A 16314-nucleotide genomic window follows, 5' to 3' on the forward strand; every position below is an offset into this window, starting at 1 on the left:
TACCTTGAATGACAAACACCCAGCAGCGGTCAGAGCTTTGACTGGTTTGATATATTTTAGTGGTCTATCTGAAGTGCCTGCATGCTGCAGAATCTGAGCTTTCAGTAGTGTGTATGCGTGTGTGTACCTGTACTTAGATGTTTGTATCTATATCTATAGATATAGATACAGAATAATATAGAATAGAATGAGAATGAGAAGAGAAGGGAAGAGAATAGAATAGAATAGAATAGAATAGAATAGAATAGAATAGAATAGAATAGAATAGAATAGAATAGAATAGAATAGAATAGAATAGAATAGAGTTAGGCTGAGAGTGCAGCACAGGGTTAAGTTGAGGGAATGGAGAGCTGGAGCACAGAATAAAATGAGTAGGCAGGAAAAGAGGGAGTAGACACAAAAAGAAGAGGATAGGGAAGGAATCAAAAGAAAAGACAGCAATAAGATCATTCACCAGTGCAGAAGTGCCAGAGTGGCAGAGGGAAGCAAGGGGCCGTGTCCCTGCTGCCGCTGCCCCGTGCGGCACAGGCGCTGGTGTGTGAGGTGCTGGTGGTGACTGCAGGTGTGTTTGCACAGCTGGGCAGCCCCCACAGCAGCCTGCTGTCAGCATGGAGTAAAGGACGCTGATAGCTAAAATGAAGGGCATTTACCACATAAAGATTATAAAGATTGCATGTGGCTCTTTAAACATATTCCTTTAGGCAGCTGCGGGAGATCCACTGTGTACTGAGGGACGTTCGCAGCCTTAAAGCTACTTTGTGGCTCAAAGGCCACCCTTAAAAAGCATTATTGTCAGAATGAGTTTGATACCTTCTTTATGCCATTTTCTTTCTGGTCCATCGGGGTGTTATCAGCAGCTTGTATAATCCATAGGTTTTACATGTCTGGAAAAATGTTGTGCGCAGTTCTGATGTCCTCCCATCCTAGAAAAAAGAACAACCAAAAGATACAAATGAGAGATTGGTTCCGATTTACCTATATCCTATTATATGTTTGTAATTTTTTATCAGGTTTAGACAAAATTAAAACATTTTGGGAAATTAGTGTATTCATTTAAAGTGAGAAAACCGCACAACTTTAGTAACTTCCTATATAATTATAATTATACAAGCTTCTGGGACTGGCAGACTTTTTGGGATGAGGCAAAGTTTCCTAGGGAAATAAAGTAAAATAGAAGGAAATCTAGTGGTAAAGAGTTGATTTCACTTCCTGGCCTTTTGCCCAGACTGACCATTTAAGAGAGAGGCTTGAAGTATTTGCTTGAAAATGGGCAAGGGACACAGACTAGGAAGAATAAATTCAAGAGAGAGCAGCTGTGAGATGGAGAGGCAGCAGATGCTTGTCTACACAAGCAGTTAATTCAAAATGAAAAAAAATAAAAGGAAGGAAGAATATTCTGAGCCTAGTGAAATAATTGTTGTCATGGAGGTTATGGGAGATAAATATTCCTGTTATAGAAATATTTATTGCCATTCTTTTTGTGAGACTGGCCAGACTAAAAAGGTTCTAGTTCACTTTATTGATGCATTTTCCGCCTTTCCCTTTTTAAATAATGCCCTTTCTTGAAGGATTTCCTTCTCAATAAAGTCTAACGTTTTAAATGTTCCTCATTGATTGCTCGCAAAAGATAGAAGCAGAGACTTTAGATTTTGTATACTATAGAGAGGAGAGAGATTTTAGACGATCTCGCTGTATGGCACGTAGTTTTTTTCCTCTTTTGTTTATCATGGTAAAAAGACCAGCAGTGCTGTTCTTTGCACTTATACATTAAATGTGTGTCCAGCAGTACTTGCTTTTGCTATCCTAAATGGTTCTATATGCATAAAATGGTACCTAGGATCCTGAAATTTTACATGACATAAAAAACACAAGGAAGTTATCATTATGCTCTGGAAGAAATACATTTAAAAGTAGATAGGCTCAAGAAACAAAATTAGTGTCTGCCTACGGACTTCCCGCACTCGAAGATGTGGGGTATACAGAACTGGGGTGTCAGTCTGTGTCTAATTGAATCAGGAAAATTAAAATCATATTTTAACTAAAGAAATGCTTATTTTCCAGAAATGGCTCATGGTCTAAGTAGTGGATGTGTATTACCTGTATTTCTTTCATGCCAGGGTTAAAATCCTAGCAGGTCTGACAGTTTTTCACAGTTTAAATGAAATAACCATCTCTGTTATGACATACGAGAATGTTGTTTTTCAAAATTAAGGTCTATCAATGCTAAAGGCATCAAAAACTGACTGTTTCCATGAAGAACAAAACAAGCTTCTACTTAGCAAACTCATTTCAGGACACACAGTCACATATTTCATGCATTAGCAATTATGCATCCACAAGGTAGAACTGATCTACATCTTCATCCACATGCAGGTTTTGTTATTATGATTATTGTAATGTTATTTTTGTATTATGGTTGTGTGTCAGGCCCTGATTTCATTGTATTATTAGTGCCGTTAGATTATATCATATAATATCAGCAAAGATACAGTCCTTGCACTGCAGATATTAATATCTCAGGGCTGCAGACAACACGTAAACATCATGTGTCTCCAGTAGAGCTGTGCAGAACGACTCCCATCTGAGTCTACAGCTAATCTGTTCTGGGGTGGGTGTGTGTATGGAAAAGCAAAAGTGCACACATGCAAACCGCATACCCATATGCAATGAGTATGCATATGCTCATTCTGCTCATATCTGAACATTTGTGGTTATTCATCCCCTGATATTCTGGGAATCCTTGAGAAAGATATACAATCTATTCATATGATAAAATAAAGCCCTAAGTATTGTTTAGCTGAAGACAAAACCAATTAATATCCATTTAATCATATTTAAAATAAGCCATGAATAATAGGATGTGAAAACAAAAGGTGGCCTCCCTTCCTGGCACCATTTTAGAGTGATGCCAGCCAGAGGCTGCCCTTGAATGAAGATTTTCAGTGTGCAGAGATTGTCCATGGACTGTCATCCCTGCTCCGCTTGTTTCAGATTTCAACCACCATATACGTTGTCTACTTCTATGTGGTACAAAAGCACAGTCGGAGTAATTTGTTCCTCAGTGCTCATCAGATATAGTCTAAGGTGAGGAGGAGGCTCAGATCTGCAGGAATTTATTTTAGGTACCGATGAGCACTACAGGCCAAGTTCCCTGGGAGTCTGGTTCATACTCAGTAGCATTTGCCCGGGTGAGGCAGGCAAGTAGCAGCGCATATTGCGTGCCGTTGCTTCAGCTGCCCATTACTCAGGATGATAGCCTGCAATCCAGATGCACCTCTTGGCACTTGAGTTCAAAGGGCCTCAGTTTCATATTCGTTGAATAGAAAAGGTCAATAAGAGGTGAGAGACAACGGAATGTTAATAAATAATAAAGGAATGAGAGCTGCAAGTGGTTGACCCATCCCTGCTGATGTGCTATCGATCAGAACTAGAAGAGAAATGTCAAGCCCTTCCCCACCCAGAGGTCTAGGAAAGCTTCTGACGTTTGTCAGTAAAAGATAAGAATCAGACCAAGAATATATTAGCAGATGCCAGAGGGAATAAAGCATAAACAACCCAAGAACAATAGTTACTGTGTCAGCTACAAGTAAGATACGCTTATTTGGCAGAACACGTTCTCCTTATGCCCATTCCTTCAGGGCAGTCTGGGCATGCCAAAGAGACTTCTCCTGGGAGGAGAGGTCAGGTGCAAGGATACTGCATAAGGGTAAGGTGGCAGGTTCATGGGACTGCAGCTGTGCTCCCGGCGGAAGGCAGGAACGAAGGTTCAAGGGCAATGGATTTGCTTTACACAGACTTTCCACGCTGCATATATTCTGGCTGGGAGGTGTCCGTCCTTCATATTTTACCCTGAGAGCACCCAACTGGATCTATGAAGGACTCTAGGCATCAGGCTACCATTTCTAATTCAAGAATGGATCTTCAAAGCCTCTGCTATGCCATGATTTAACCCTCTAGGGGCAGCTCCCCTACATACCCATTTTCCTTCCTGTAAAGTACGTTTTTCCCATTAGACACGTGTACAGCTTGACTTCACACTTGGTATGTTAAGAATTGTCCCTTCTGTGTTATTCTTATTCTTTGATCTCAGATGAATCAAATCATCTAAACACACCTACTGCATAAAGTCTTGCACAAAATGCAGTCAAACAGCAAAAGGACGGATAAGGGAAATCCTCTAGCCTGAAGGTTAAGGCATTTTTCATGATGAAGCAGAGTTACTACTGCTGCAGTGATTATTTCTGTATTTTATATCCACTGAAAAAAAAATTATCAGGAGAGACTGATACAGAAACCCATCTGAGATTGCCTGATCTTCTCCTGAAGCATGGGGTTTTGCTTTCCATCCCTGCTCCGCAGTTTGACAGAGAAAGGATTTGAGCATATACCTCTGACATTCAAGTAAGCCTATTAATCACTGAGCTGTCTTTTTTTTCCCTTTTTCTTATTTAGAGAGACTGACTACATACCAGTTTTCTGATGTATTGGAAGTCAACCAGGGGGGATTTGGACTAAACAAACCTCTTTTCCTTCCCTCTTCCCTGCCAGAAAGGGCTTCGGTGTGTCTTCATCTTCAAACGAGCTAGGAACACGGTGCATTTGACATAGATTGTTCCTTTGAAGTCGATACTAAATTGAGGCCTGTCTACAATATTCAGATTGCGTTACAAAGGAAAGAGCTCTTGCAGAAGCATCTAGAGAACCAGTGCTTTTATGGAAATGTTCTCTATTAGTCTCCTGCCACATCAGGATCAGGATGGCAGTGTTTGCTGCTGTAAAGCCAGTGAGAATCATCCACTTTTAAATATATTGGTTTTAGTCTTACCCTTGCTTCGTGCCAGTGTATGAAAAAGGGATTTTTATTCTTTAGTGTTTAAATATTAAAAAAAAAAGGAAAAAAAAATCCTTCCTTCAGTAATTCACAAAGACTTTCTATTTCAGTGCAATAAAACTTAGGGGAATGAATATACTTAATCTTAGCTAAAATCTCAACATTATGTTTTAATAAAGACACTGAAGTAATTGTGACTTCAAGCCACTCGTCACAATGGATAACATTTCCAGGGGAAACAGGAAGGGGGCTTGGTCGGTGTTTTTGATTTAGCCAGACTCCTTTGGTGGGAGACAGGCCAGGGAGACAGACGGACAAGATAAAGCTTCTGACTCCGAATCACCCAGACAGACTGGTGGTATTAGTCATTAAAAAGAATTTATCCTGTCCTTCTGACACTGTAAAGTTTAGCTTACCAGTTTAATTATAATTTTTAGTTTGGGGTATTTTTTTATGTGAGGGGAGTATCCCATAAGCACAGGAAAAGTCTGTAAGAGCCACTGGATTTTCAGATTCTCTCAGGAAAATAAGTCAAACAGGATTAAGGAATCTTATAATAATTTAAATTAGTTTCTTTCTAGGTCAAGCAAATGTTACATGAAACATCCTTCCTTGAAAAGTAGGCTTTATATAGACTTTTAACTTTAAACTGCAAGTTTAAACTTGTATAGTCACATATATTAATTGCATGTATATAGGCAATGCCAATTCAGGGGTGTGCTTGAATACGTTTGTTGCTGAAATGCTGGATTTATGGCAAGTGGGCCAGAGGGCCGTGAAACCTTGCTCTCCTCGTCCCAAAGGGACTGAAATGCTCCTACTGTTCAGTAATCTTGTATGCCTGTCACCATTAATGTTCCCCCTAATTTATTGCTTTGTGTGTGACAAATGACCTCCTGAATACTAATGTGAAACTTGTAGCCCTAATTCGCACAAGGCTGGTAGTGGGACAGGAAAATAAATGAGTTTGTAAGTCCTCTCTGTGCTTTTGATATTCTGGGGCTCGCTCAGTTCATGGAGTAACCTTCTACAGCTTCATGGCTTCTTCGCCATGTTAGAAAGTAAGAAAAAGTTATTTTGCAGTGCAAAATGTGTTCCTGACAGGCCCCCGAATTACACTGTGTCCAAGGAAACAGAGCTGCATCACTGACAGAGACTTCTTGTACAAAAACCTCAAGCAGACTGAAAACACACCTTCCCAGTCAGGTCGTCATTTTGAATTCTGTCACTCCAGTAACAGGTCAAGAAGGAGGGGAAAAAAGAGAAGCATGGAGAGTACTGTAAACAACCCTTTATGTGACCGGGAGCAATAGTGCACCTCCTGCTCGGGAAGAAAATCCCCAAGAGAAGCAGCTTGGCAGTCTGCGTCTATCCCTGTGCTCCAGAGTCCTGTCCAGAAGATACAAAGGAGGCTGATGGAAGTGGGTTGCAGGGCTGGAAGAACACCAGGGTGTCTGGGAGACAGGGGACACATCTCCACTTCCCCCGTCCTGGTCTTTTGGCATTTGCAGGTGGACTTGTGGGGAAACCTGAACTTGTGTTGGCCTGAGAAGTTACCGCCCTCCGTGCACATCCTCCCCTTTGCCCACTGCCCTGGGGCAATAACCTCAGGTGGAGAGCCAGGACAAATCAAGGGGTGCTGGTCTTCCCCCTGTCACATACGGGTTTTCTAGCTCCTGCCTTTCTTGGTCATTGCAGTGGTCACTAGTAAACCTGGTCGTGGGTACAGCTGCACCTGGCACAACCTGCTCACTTCTGTGACTCTGGTCAGGGCAGCTGCCTGTTCAGGGGCTGGAAGTGCTGTCCCATGGCTGTGTCAACCTGCTGCACACGACATGTAACACATCCTCAAATAGGCAGGCACGTAACCTTCGCTGGAGGAAAATTCAATTGCTCCTGTGCTGACAGAAAGGGAATTCAAAGAGTGATCAGGTGTGGGTAAAATAGCTCAATTTTAAAGCCTGAATGAAGAAAGACAAGTATTTTGTAGTCGTGCACCGTTCTTACTCTCTTTATAGTGCCATATTTCCTCAGGTGATCTATTTGACTCCAGCTTGTTCTCCATGGTATGGCTTACAGATTATTCCTAGTGCACACAAACAATAGATTCTCTGCCTGAATGGCCAAGGCCTCCCTGTATGTAAATTGTACCACTTAAAACAACTCTGTGCCTGAAAAGCAGGGTAAGGGGCTGAGTGAGCAGGGATCATAGCAAAAGAATGAGAGACGTGCTTGGAAGCTGAAGTAAAGTGGTCTACCCAAGTGTGTGCACATAAGAACTGTATAAATATGGATATGTGGAAAAGAAAATCCTTACTCTCATTTAAAGATGTGGGAATTTTACCTCTAGATTCAGAAAGGCTAGAATGCCTGCCAAAGCACATCAGAAAGCATAAATTAATGATTTCTGGAAAAATCACTGAAATGGAAATGTAATTTTTAATTTTTTTTTTCCAAAAAGAGAAAACAACATTTCTATTTTAGAAGAATGCATTTGAAAAAGATCTATTTTGGTTTGATATTGCCTTGTTACTGCCCATAGCAGAAGTGAAAAATGGCTATTATCCAGTGACAGAGAAGTAGGTTACTGAAATTACAGGGGCTTTAGCGTTCCAGCATGCCTGACACTAAGCCTGATTTCGGTTCTTAAGATAAAAAGATTTGATATGGTTCTGTAGAGTACCAGGGAACTTTCTTATTATCTTCGCATTATAAGCATTTAAAAAAAAATATGTACACAGTCTGGAGAGAGACTGGTACAGCGTACTGATGATAGCCTAAGGCCCTCGTCTGCTTCATTGTCCTAATGCCATAATTCTTAAGTTGAATAGCCTCAGGATGTCCTGCCCATGTCTAGGCAAGGAGTCAAGCCTAATTCTCATTCCTACAGTCATCTGCCTGATAATGGCTAAAGCCTTGGTGACTGTGGGGCAGTATGCACTGCAGTTACCTATGGCGTATAAATTCTGCAGAAAAAGCAAGCAGTTATTTTTCCAGCACTCTCTGCTTGGTGCATGCCTTCAAAAAGAAAGTATAAAAAAGGAGACAGGCAAGAGTTGAATTTATTATCTTGATTTTATATGGATGAGCCCTTGGAAGGACTGAATGGCAGTGAAATCAACACTCATAAACAGAGCAGGAACAAAGGTTCATGGTATAAGCTGTTTATTTTGTTCTTTGTTTGCAATTCTTGTGAATACACAATTAAAACACTAAGCAGCTGTTACCTCCTGTTTGTGGCTTAGAACAAAGGCCCAGCAAACCACAATTCAAGCCTGTCCTGAGCTGAAGAAAACTCACGGCTTCCCCAGAATACTGGGGCAAATGGGGCAAATTTTACTTCCAGGTTTTCTGTTGGCTTTGCAGATCAGGTGTGCTGATAGCACCATAAAAGTTTTGGGTTATCTCCTCTTGCCGTAGCACAGTCTGAAATCCTTAGCAGAATCCTCATGAACAAACATTCTCCTTGAAGAACAAATTGTATCACAGCCATGTTCTTAATTTCTCATTCTATTTGTCATTTAATTTTTCATCTAAAACAACAGAATTGCTGTCTACCTTTCCTCATGGTCTTGAAAAAGACACAAACTTGTTGGTATTTTGGAATAAAATCTCAAAACAAGCAAGGAAGGACACTGTAATCCTTATTTTGCTTCTGAATTTACCCTAAAGAATACTGCAGGGCGATACGGAAACACCACCACCACATTTAATTTTAATTAATATCTATTTCTTGTACTGACTGAAGACAGTGGGATTGTTGATGCCTTTCAATGTCCTTGTGTCTGTTTGCTTCAACTCTTTCCTTCAGCTGAAGAGGTGAATAGTTAAGTGAGGCTATGCATATGGTTAAGTCTTTGTTGAAATTCTTGAGCTGATCTGCTTATTATGGCATAGGAGAAAGAACGTAGGGGAGATATCTTGGGGGTCTTTAGAGGCATTGGTCTGGGAGAATGGAGGCAACTGTACTGCTGGTTTGGAGGGGTCAAAGAGAAAGCCATCGCTTGCTTTCTATGCTTAGAAAGCACGCCAAAGAGGCAGGCAGGGGAAAATCATTGCTTTAGCATGGTCAGGTCGAAAGACACTCAAGAGCACACGTTGTGGTTGGGCCTAAACCCAGCCATCTGGTAAATGTTGCTCTAGAAAATGCTCATGAAGTCTTTAACCAGTAGATCTGCAGTCCTTAGTCAACGGATCTTTGCAATCTGTGCCCTTTGGATCCAAGGTTCTGCAGGTATCTAGTAGGGTTTAAAAACATCAATGAAATAATCTTTGATCACACTATTAAAATAGCTTATTGCCAGGTGATGGCCCAAAAGCAGTTTCCTAAACTGTTTCAAAGTCTTTTAAAAATACAATGAAGGAAAATATTGCTTTTTAATGTTAAATTTCAAAAGGCGACATCAAAGAGAGAGAGAAAGAGCTGCTTCTGTTGCCTTAATAGAGATGCATTCATAATAGTGCAGAACTCTGAATGTCAAGCTTAAGTGCCTCAAATACCAATATCGACAGATTTCTCCAGAGATCATATGCAGCTATATTAGCTAAAAGACTAAAGCACCATTTCTGGAAGATGTTGAATTTCCTTCAACTCCCTTTGAACTCAGTGGGAAAGATAAGGGTGGTCAGGGCAGGAGAAATTATAAAGGTATTGGATAATGGCATTCATCAGCTTGCTTCCTAAAATGCAAACTCCTTTGGGTTTCTTTTTTTTTCTCATCACTTCTGGATTAAAGCTCAGGGAGAGGGTAGAATATTAAAATGCCATCCAATTTATAATTGGTTACTAAAGTCAATTCGCAGATGACCTTGAAAAAAGAATTAATCCAGCAAGCTTATAAAAGAGGATGACCCAGTCATTCTGATTAACATCAGAGCAGGTGATGGAACAGTGATGTGGTGGGAGTGACGGAAGACAGAGAAGATTAAAGCACCCAATATGTTAAAGGATTTCTTTAGAAATTTTCTCTTCCCTTGCATCCTGACAAAAATCCACAGATTCCAGTTGACAGTATAAATGTATTATAAATTCAGTATCTGGTCAACAGCTCTTGCTACATGTAAAGCAGACAATTTAAAATTCTGTGAAAGTATTATTAGTTCAGATTTTTCCATATTAGCAGGAGACACTCTGTATAAAAATGTAAACCAAATCCATGAACACTCAAGAATCTAAAATTTATTTCTAGGATTTTTTTCCTATCTTTTAAAGCAAACTTTTATTAAATCACTTTACCCTGGGAGAAGACTTAAGCTGTGAGAAGTAACAGACTGGTGGAGGGTGGTGAGAGAAAGGTTTTTCCTCAACATTGTTAGGAACAGGATAAAATTGGATGTACTGAATTGGTTAATATTGACTTTGAGACGTGGAACTTTGGAGTTTTTCTTAAATCAGACAGTTATGCATCTTCAAAAGTTTCATCCTTGAGTATCTGGAAGGGACTGACTACCGTTCACACTTTTTTACTAACTAGAAGTTTAGAAGCTTAATTGGATGGAGAGGAGACAGAAAAATCTGAAACCAGCTTTACAGGGTAAAACAGAATCTTGAGGAAACTGAAGACCAAAAGGAGCCCGAGTGGCTGGCTGTTATGAAATACTCATAGTTCAGATGCCTCATTGCTGCAGTAAGCTTAGTTAGATGCTTTTAAAATTTCTTATATTGGGTGACTTCCTGAGAAAACTTTTAAAGGAAACAGGGAAAACTTCAGCTACATTAAATGGCTGTGTTCTGATTTCACATATTTTCCAGGTGAGTGCGGAAGTACCTCCAATTCTACAGCTCCTTAGAAGGCGTTCCCAAGGGCAAGAAGACGACCATGTTCAAAGTCTTAGAAGCTGGAAAAGAAGGGAAACATTTTCTAATTTCTAGCTACATATTGAGGTGTACTTTCAGGGCTGAACCTTGAAAAGTTTAGTGCTGACTTCCATAGCCTTCATATCAGATAAGCCAATGTAGTACTGTATAACAATAGAATCAATGAACGTGAACAGTAGGCATACATTTATTATTTTTTTTAATGAACAAAACACTGCACCGAACATACAATTTCTTCCTCAAGGTAGGCTGAGTGACAAATGATTGTCGTGTTGCTTAATATACTCCTGGAGGCTTTCCCATGAAATATGTAAAATCCAACCAGAAGAGACAATGGCCTTGCAGAAGTGAAAACTTTGTTTCAAATCAGCAATAGTGCACCTGCTCCAATGAATTTTAACCTATTTTTAATCCTCCATGGCCTGGCAAAGTCTGTATATAGATATTAGAGAGGGAGATGCACATATGTAGACTTGTGGCTGAAACATCATCACAGAAAATAATTTGTAGGGGTTGGCATCTCCAATAGATAGTTAAGGCAGGTTTTCTGTCGGGCAGAGCTGCAAATGCATAAATATTAGTGGCTAAGGACCAGATTCCGGTCCTGACATATTGTCACTTTCACTTGAACTTTTTATCTAATTATTGTCCCAAATTAGCAGGAATCTTTGTAAAACTGAAGGCAACAGAGCCAAATAACCTGCTGTTTTAATTCTCTGTGACTTTCTCATCTGTCAGTTATTAATCCCTATTTAATTACAGAAATGCATACAGTTGTTATGAAACCTTACTTAAACTTGATTTGCTTTCTACAGATGCAGTGATCTTTCTCACATTAGTAGACTGAATATGAAAACACCGCTTTTAGTACTAGATTTGCTAATGCTTTGGGTTTTGTAGCTGATAAATAACTGAAGAATTCTGCCTTTGGATTTTGCAGGAACTGTTGTTTATTCAATATTTTTAGCTAACATAATAATTAAGTTTATTGTTTGATACTGAACCATTTTATTTTTCTCTGTGTCAGGTTAATGATATTTTCATTTGATTTTAGCTGTGGTTTTAATTTTAGAAATTATACGCAATTGGGCAATTTTGTCAAACATTTCTTAACTAGACAGATAGTGAAAATAAACTTTATGGTTTATTACTTTATTACTGTTCTCATATTCTTCAAAATAAAAACACTTGGAAGTGTTTATTTTCTTTAGGGACAAGCACTGCATTTAACTACATATTCAGAAGTGCCCAAGCCATTTTTTGCTTGTTACTTTTATTATCCTGTATGTAATAAAAGTCATTTACTATAGCGACAGATATGTCACACTTATGTGAATACAAGTCACACCAACCCCTAAATCCTTTTTTTTTCCCCCCTCAAAAAAGGAAACACAGAAACTGCCATAGCGGCTCCACCAAGTGGATCATCTAGTTCAATATCCTATTTCCAACAGCAGCCAACACCAAATGCTTCAAACGGACACAAAAACCAGACCCTTGAATTAAAGACTACTGAACATACTGAAGAGATTTCTGCACAGCCTAGTTGGATTAGATGATGTGAGGTTGGACTAGATGATCTTTCAAGGTCCCTTCCAATCCAAACCATTCTATGATTCCATGATTCTGTGAATGTAAGGGAAGTTAAGGTCTTCAAGCGTTATTTCCTTCAAAATAGGAGAGGTAACTTTTCTTCTTAGACCTTTAGACTGTCACAGAACAATTCAATACATAAAATTTTACATATAGTCATACCTCACTAAGGATCTATCCTCTGGGGATTAGGGATAACGTAACAGTTATAGCTATTTCTAAGTTTCTTACTTGTACGGTAAAAAGGAAAAGGAAAAGACTAAGAGTTAATTGTGTCATTGCCTGTAGCATTAAGGAGTTTTGTTAAACACCAATTCATCATGCTTAAGTGATACAACTGGTGGAAGAGGCTCCGCTTCACTTCAGTGATAAGTCTGTCTGTCTTCTCGTCCTTGACAACCTTAGAAACAAGTATTAATGCAGAATTCCAAAAGTATCAGTTCATTCATCAGACGTGAAGAGTACAGTTTGAGAGGTTTAAAGAAAAATCAGCTGAAGTTTCAGGCTTGCTGCTCTAAGGGAATTTTAAAAATCGGTTTGTATGACCTAAACTCACAGAAAGGTTTGTGATGGTCTGGTCAGATCAGGGATACAGAGCAGCTTCTACTCTATGTTACATTATTCTATATAAAAAATTGTCTATTTGGGTGTATAATCCACAAAGTCACCCCGTGTCTGTACTTTCAGTTTACAGTCTCAGGAAACCCGTTACAGTTCACTTGAACATACATTTTTATTCTGCGTCTTTGATAGTTCACTCTATACAACAGGGTGCTTATGAGCAGATACATCTGTAATACTTTTTGAAGTACGTCTTACTAATATCTAACTGTGATGTTACCACAGCTGCATTATCGAAATTGCTTTATAACAATCCAAATATACTGAAAGAAGGAAGAGCTGCTCTGGAGGTGGTGTGATGTGGCCAGGTAGACACTGGGTTCTGCTCCCTGGCAGAGCTCCCCCCGCAGTGGGCTGTGTCGCCTGTGCTCGGCTTTGCGGGCAGCTTTCCCTGCCTCCCAGCGCCCCGGCACAGCCTGCCCCAGGAGGATGCGCATCTTTAGCTAGCTCCCTTTGGAGCCCTGAGTGAGCCAGTGAAGGAAATGGGATCTGCTGGACCTCACAGCTTTTAATTTTATTGCTGTTTCTGTTACTGCTTTCCCTTCCCTAATACCATGTGCCAAGTTTGGGGAAACAGCGGGAAGGACAGGCTCATTTTAGGCTTCATGTATCCTTTCTCTTTCAAAAGCTGGATGTCGGCCATTGCTTACGTTTCAGCCTCCTTTTTCCCCCAAGTACACCAGGATCCCAGTGGGTTTATGCAGCTCTCAGAAATGAGCATTTGCAGCAGTTTCTGGGTCCCGGGCTCAGCCTGCTGCAATGTTGTTTCCCTTTAGCAGAGCACAAACATCTTCTCTTTGCTTCTGAAATATGGCTGGGCTGTGCTACAAGCTCAGTGTGCTGCTTAGAGATGCCAAGGCTTACACACAGTTTTTCTTTTGTTGTTTCTGGTGCTGCTGAAAAATTCTCCCCGCTTCTTTAATTTCTTAGCTGTGGGTGAGATTCTTGGCGAACAAGAAAATGTGTTGCTGTCTAGGGCCCCGATCTCACAAGGTGAGAAATTCTCAATAAATCATGACTCTAGCAAATGCTGAGATTGTCAATACACCGTAGGATCAGAGATTAGCACATAGCTCCATGTTACTTAGTAGGCAGTACTGGACATGCTGCTGTCTTAAATCCAAATGCTTTCTGGAGCCTCCCTGGCAGGAGACTTTCATTTATCTGGAGGAGGTCACACCCCTTAAACTTTTCCTGACTTCAGGCTCCTGGGAGAGAGGTGATTTCTTTTCCAGTCCTTGCTTGAAATTACTATTTCAACATTTTATCAAATGACTGTTTAATTTAATGCTCAAACAGGTTTAGAAGTCAGTTCCCAATGCTATTCCTTCTCTAACAAACACCTGAACTTCCAGCCTGGTGTCTTGTGCACAGCTCTTGGACATCATCTTCCTCTTAAGTTCTTCAAGTACTGCAGGGAGAGTAAATCAGCTTCAACTGAAAGCAGCAAAAGCACTTTCTTAAATTTTGCTTAATTGGTAGCCAGATGGTTAGGCTGTGCTTCTCTGCCAGGAGAGACATGATGACGAGCACCCTCCTGAGAGGGAACTGAGCCCCCGTTTCCTATTCCCTGGCTGACACAGTGACTTGGGCGCAGAGGGACTCCTGTGGCACCATTTGTGGTAGAGGCAGAATCAGCACATGTTTTTGAAGCGTGTCTCCGAGACCAAATACTTCAAGTGGTAGAAGCAAAGTAGGCTCTGTGGTATTTTAACACACTGCAACAAAGCTCTTTATGACCATAATTTGCATTAAAAATGGAGTGAGATCAGAACTGGACGTGTAGTTTTTCAAGTTTGTATCTTCAAATAATGTTGATATACTTCACACAGAGTATCTGATCTCAATTCTGTTTATGGTGATTAATAAAACATGTAAGTGCCGGCATTGACTGTTTTCAAACTGCTTGTTAACACTTGTTCATTTGACAGATTTTCTGAGCAAGAGGGTATGAGAACACTGCCACTCTTGTTTGTGCTAAAAATGTCAGACTTTATGTTATGTTAAACATTTGTGTTACAGCACAATTAAGAAAATAATCTCCTTTTTACTCAGTAAATGCAATCTACTAATATAATTTTGCAGTAACTATTTCAAATTCCTTTGCTATACTAATAACTGCAGGAACGTTTAGGAAAGCTATCATCATTTATAACACATATTTAATTTAAGGAGAACTAGATGTTTTTAATGGCTGCTCACTTACTCCATGATTAGACTACATATAAGTCTTAGGTAAAATTAAAGAGGGAGAAGTGCAGTGTTCAGAACTTGACACCATGCAGGGCTCAGCACATCCTCTTCTCCGTTAGCTTTAGGAACAAGCTATCTTGAAAACAAGATGAGGAAAAAAGTCATCCTCCCTTTTTTTCCCCTTCCCACAAAACATCTTTGAAATCTTGGGCAGACCAACCAGTTCCCAGCCCAGTGATGTGCAAAACAATTTTGGGGTGCAGTGTTGTGTAAAGGGGGCTTTTACAGGATTAAGAACTGAAAACAGGTTTCCAAACTGTCCTGTGCTGGTTAGCAGCCGATGAAAATCCTCTTTGCATAGGACTGGCAGGATGACGATTCCAGTTCAGTGAGTCCTGGAGCCAGTGTCTAATGTCCCAGTAATCTTTTTCCCCCTGAAATGGTTCAAATCACACTAGTAGCAAGGGGAAGAGGGGGAAGGCAAAGAACAAAATAGTAAAGCCTTCAGACACATTCCTGATTTAAAACCTAGAAATGCATTTGTCTAGAAATACAAATAATAATAATAATAAATAATAATAGGACTTGAGCTCAACTACTAGGATTGTACAGAGGTGAACAAAATGGCTATGGTATCAAGGGTACCAGCTAGCAATAACCCACATCACTTCCATGTTCTGAATACAAATGAATATTTCCAGTACTGTTGTCATTACAAATCTCTTTTCAGTTTCAGGTATTACTTTCCCAAGCTCAGATATATTCTTAATTAAAATCAGGTAAAGAAAGCTCCAAGGGCAGCCTATAACAAAGACTCAGAACAAATTATAAAGGCTTCAATAATTGCCACACTGAAGTTTTTTCCAGTAGGTTTAGTTTAAGGGACTGATCAGCTGTCAAAGACAGAAGACTGTAGCTTAAACCTTTTAGTCTTAAAAACTGAATATCTTCACAGCTTTGCAAAAGAATTAATTTGGCTTTACTGGCCTTACTTCAGCCAAATTACCAGTGAAATTAATCACCCTTACAGATTAGTCCCTACCCACCACAGAATTTTGTCAGATGCCTTGTAATTGCAGCTACAACACACTGCAGGTCAATAAATACTCAGTATTACGTCATAACTTTTAACTGGCTTTATCACTTTAATCTGTCAAGCCGAACTCAGTCTATTATACTGCTAGCCAGTCTCCACTGCATAGCTTTGTGAGAAATCAACTGAGGAGCTTTTCATTTATCTTTGCTCGTAGAGCTTGAC

The sequence above is a fragment of the Larus michahellis genome, chromosome 4 (genome assembly GCF_964199755.1).
Source record: "Larus michahellis chromosome 4, bLarMic1.1, whole genome shotgun sequence".
NCBI lineage: Eukaryota > Metazoa > Chordata > Aves > Charadriiformes > Laridae > Larus > Larus michahellis.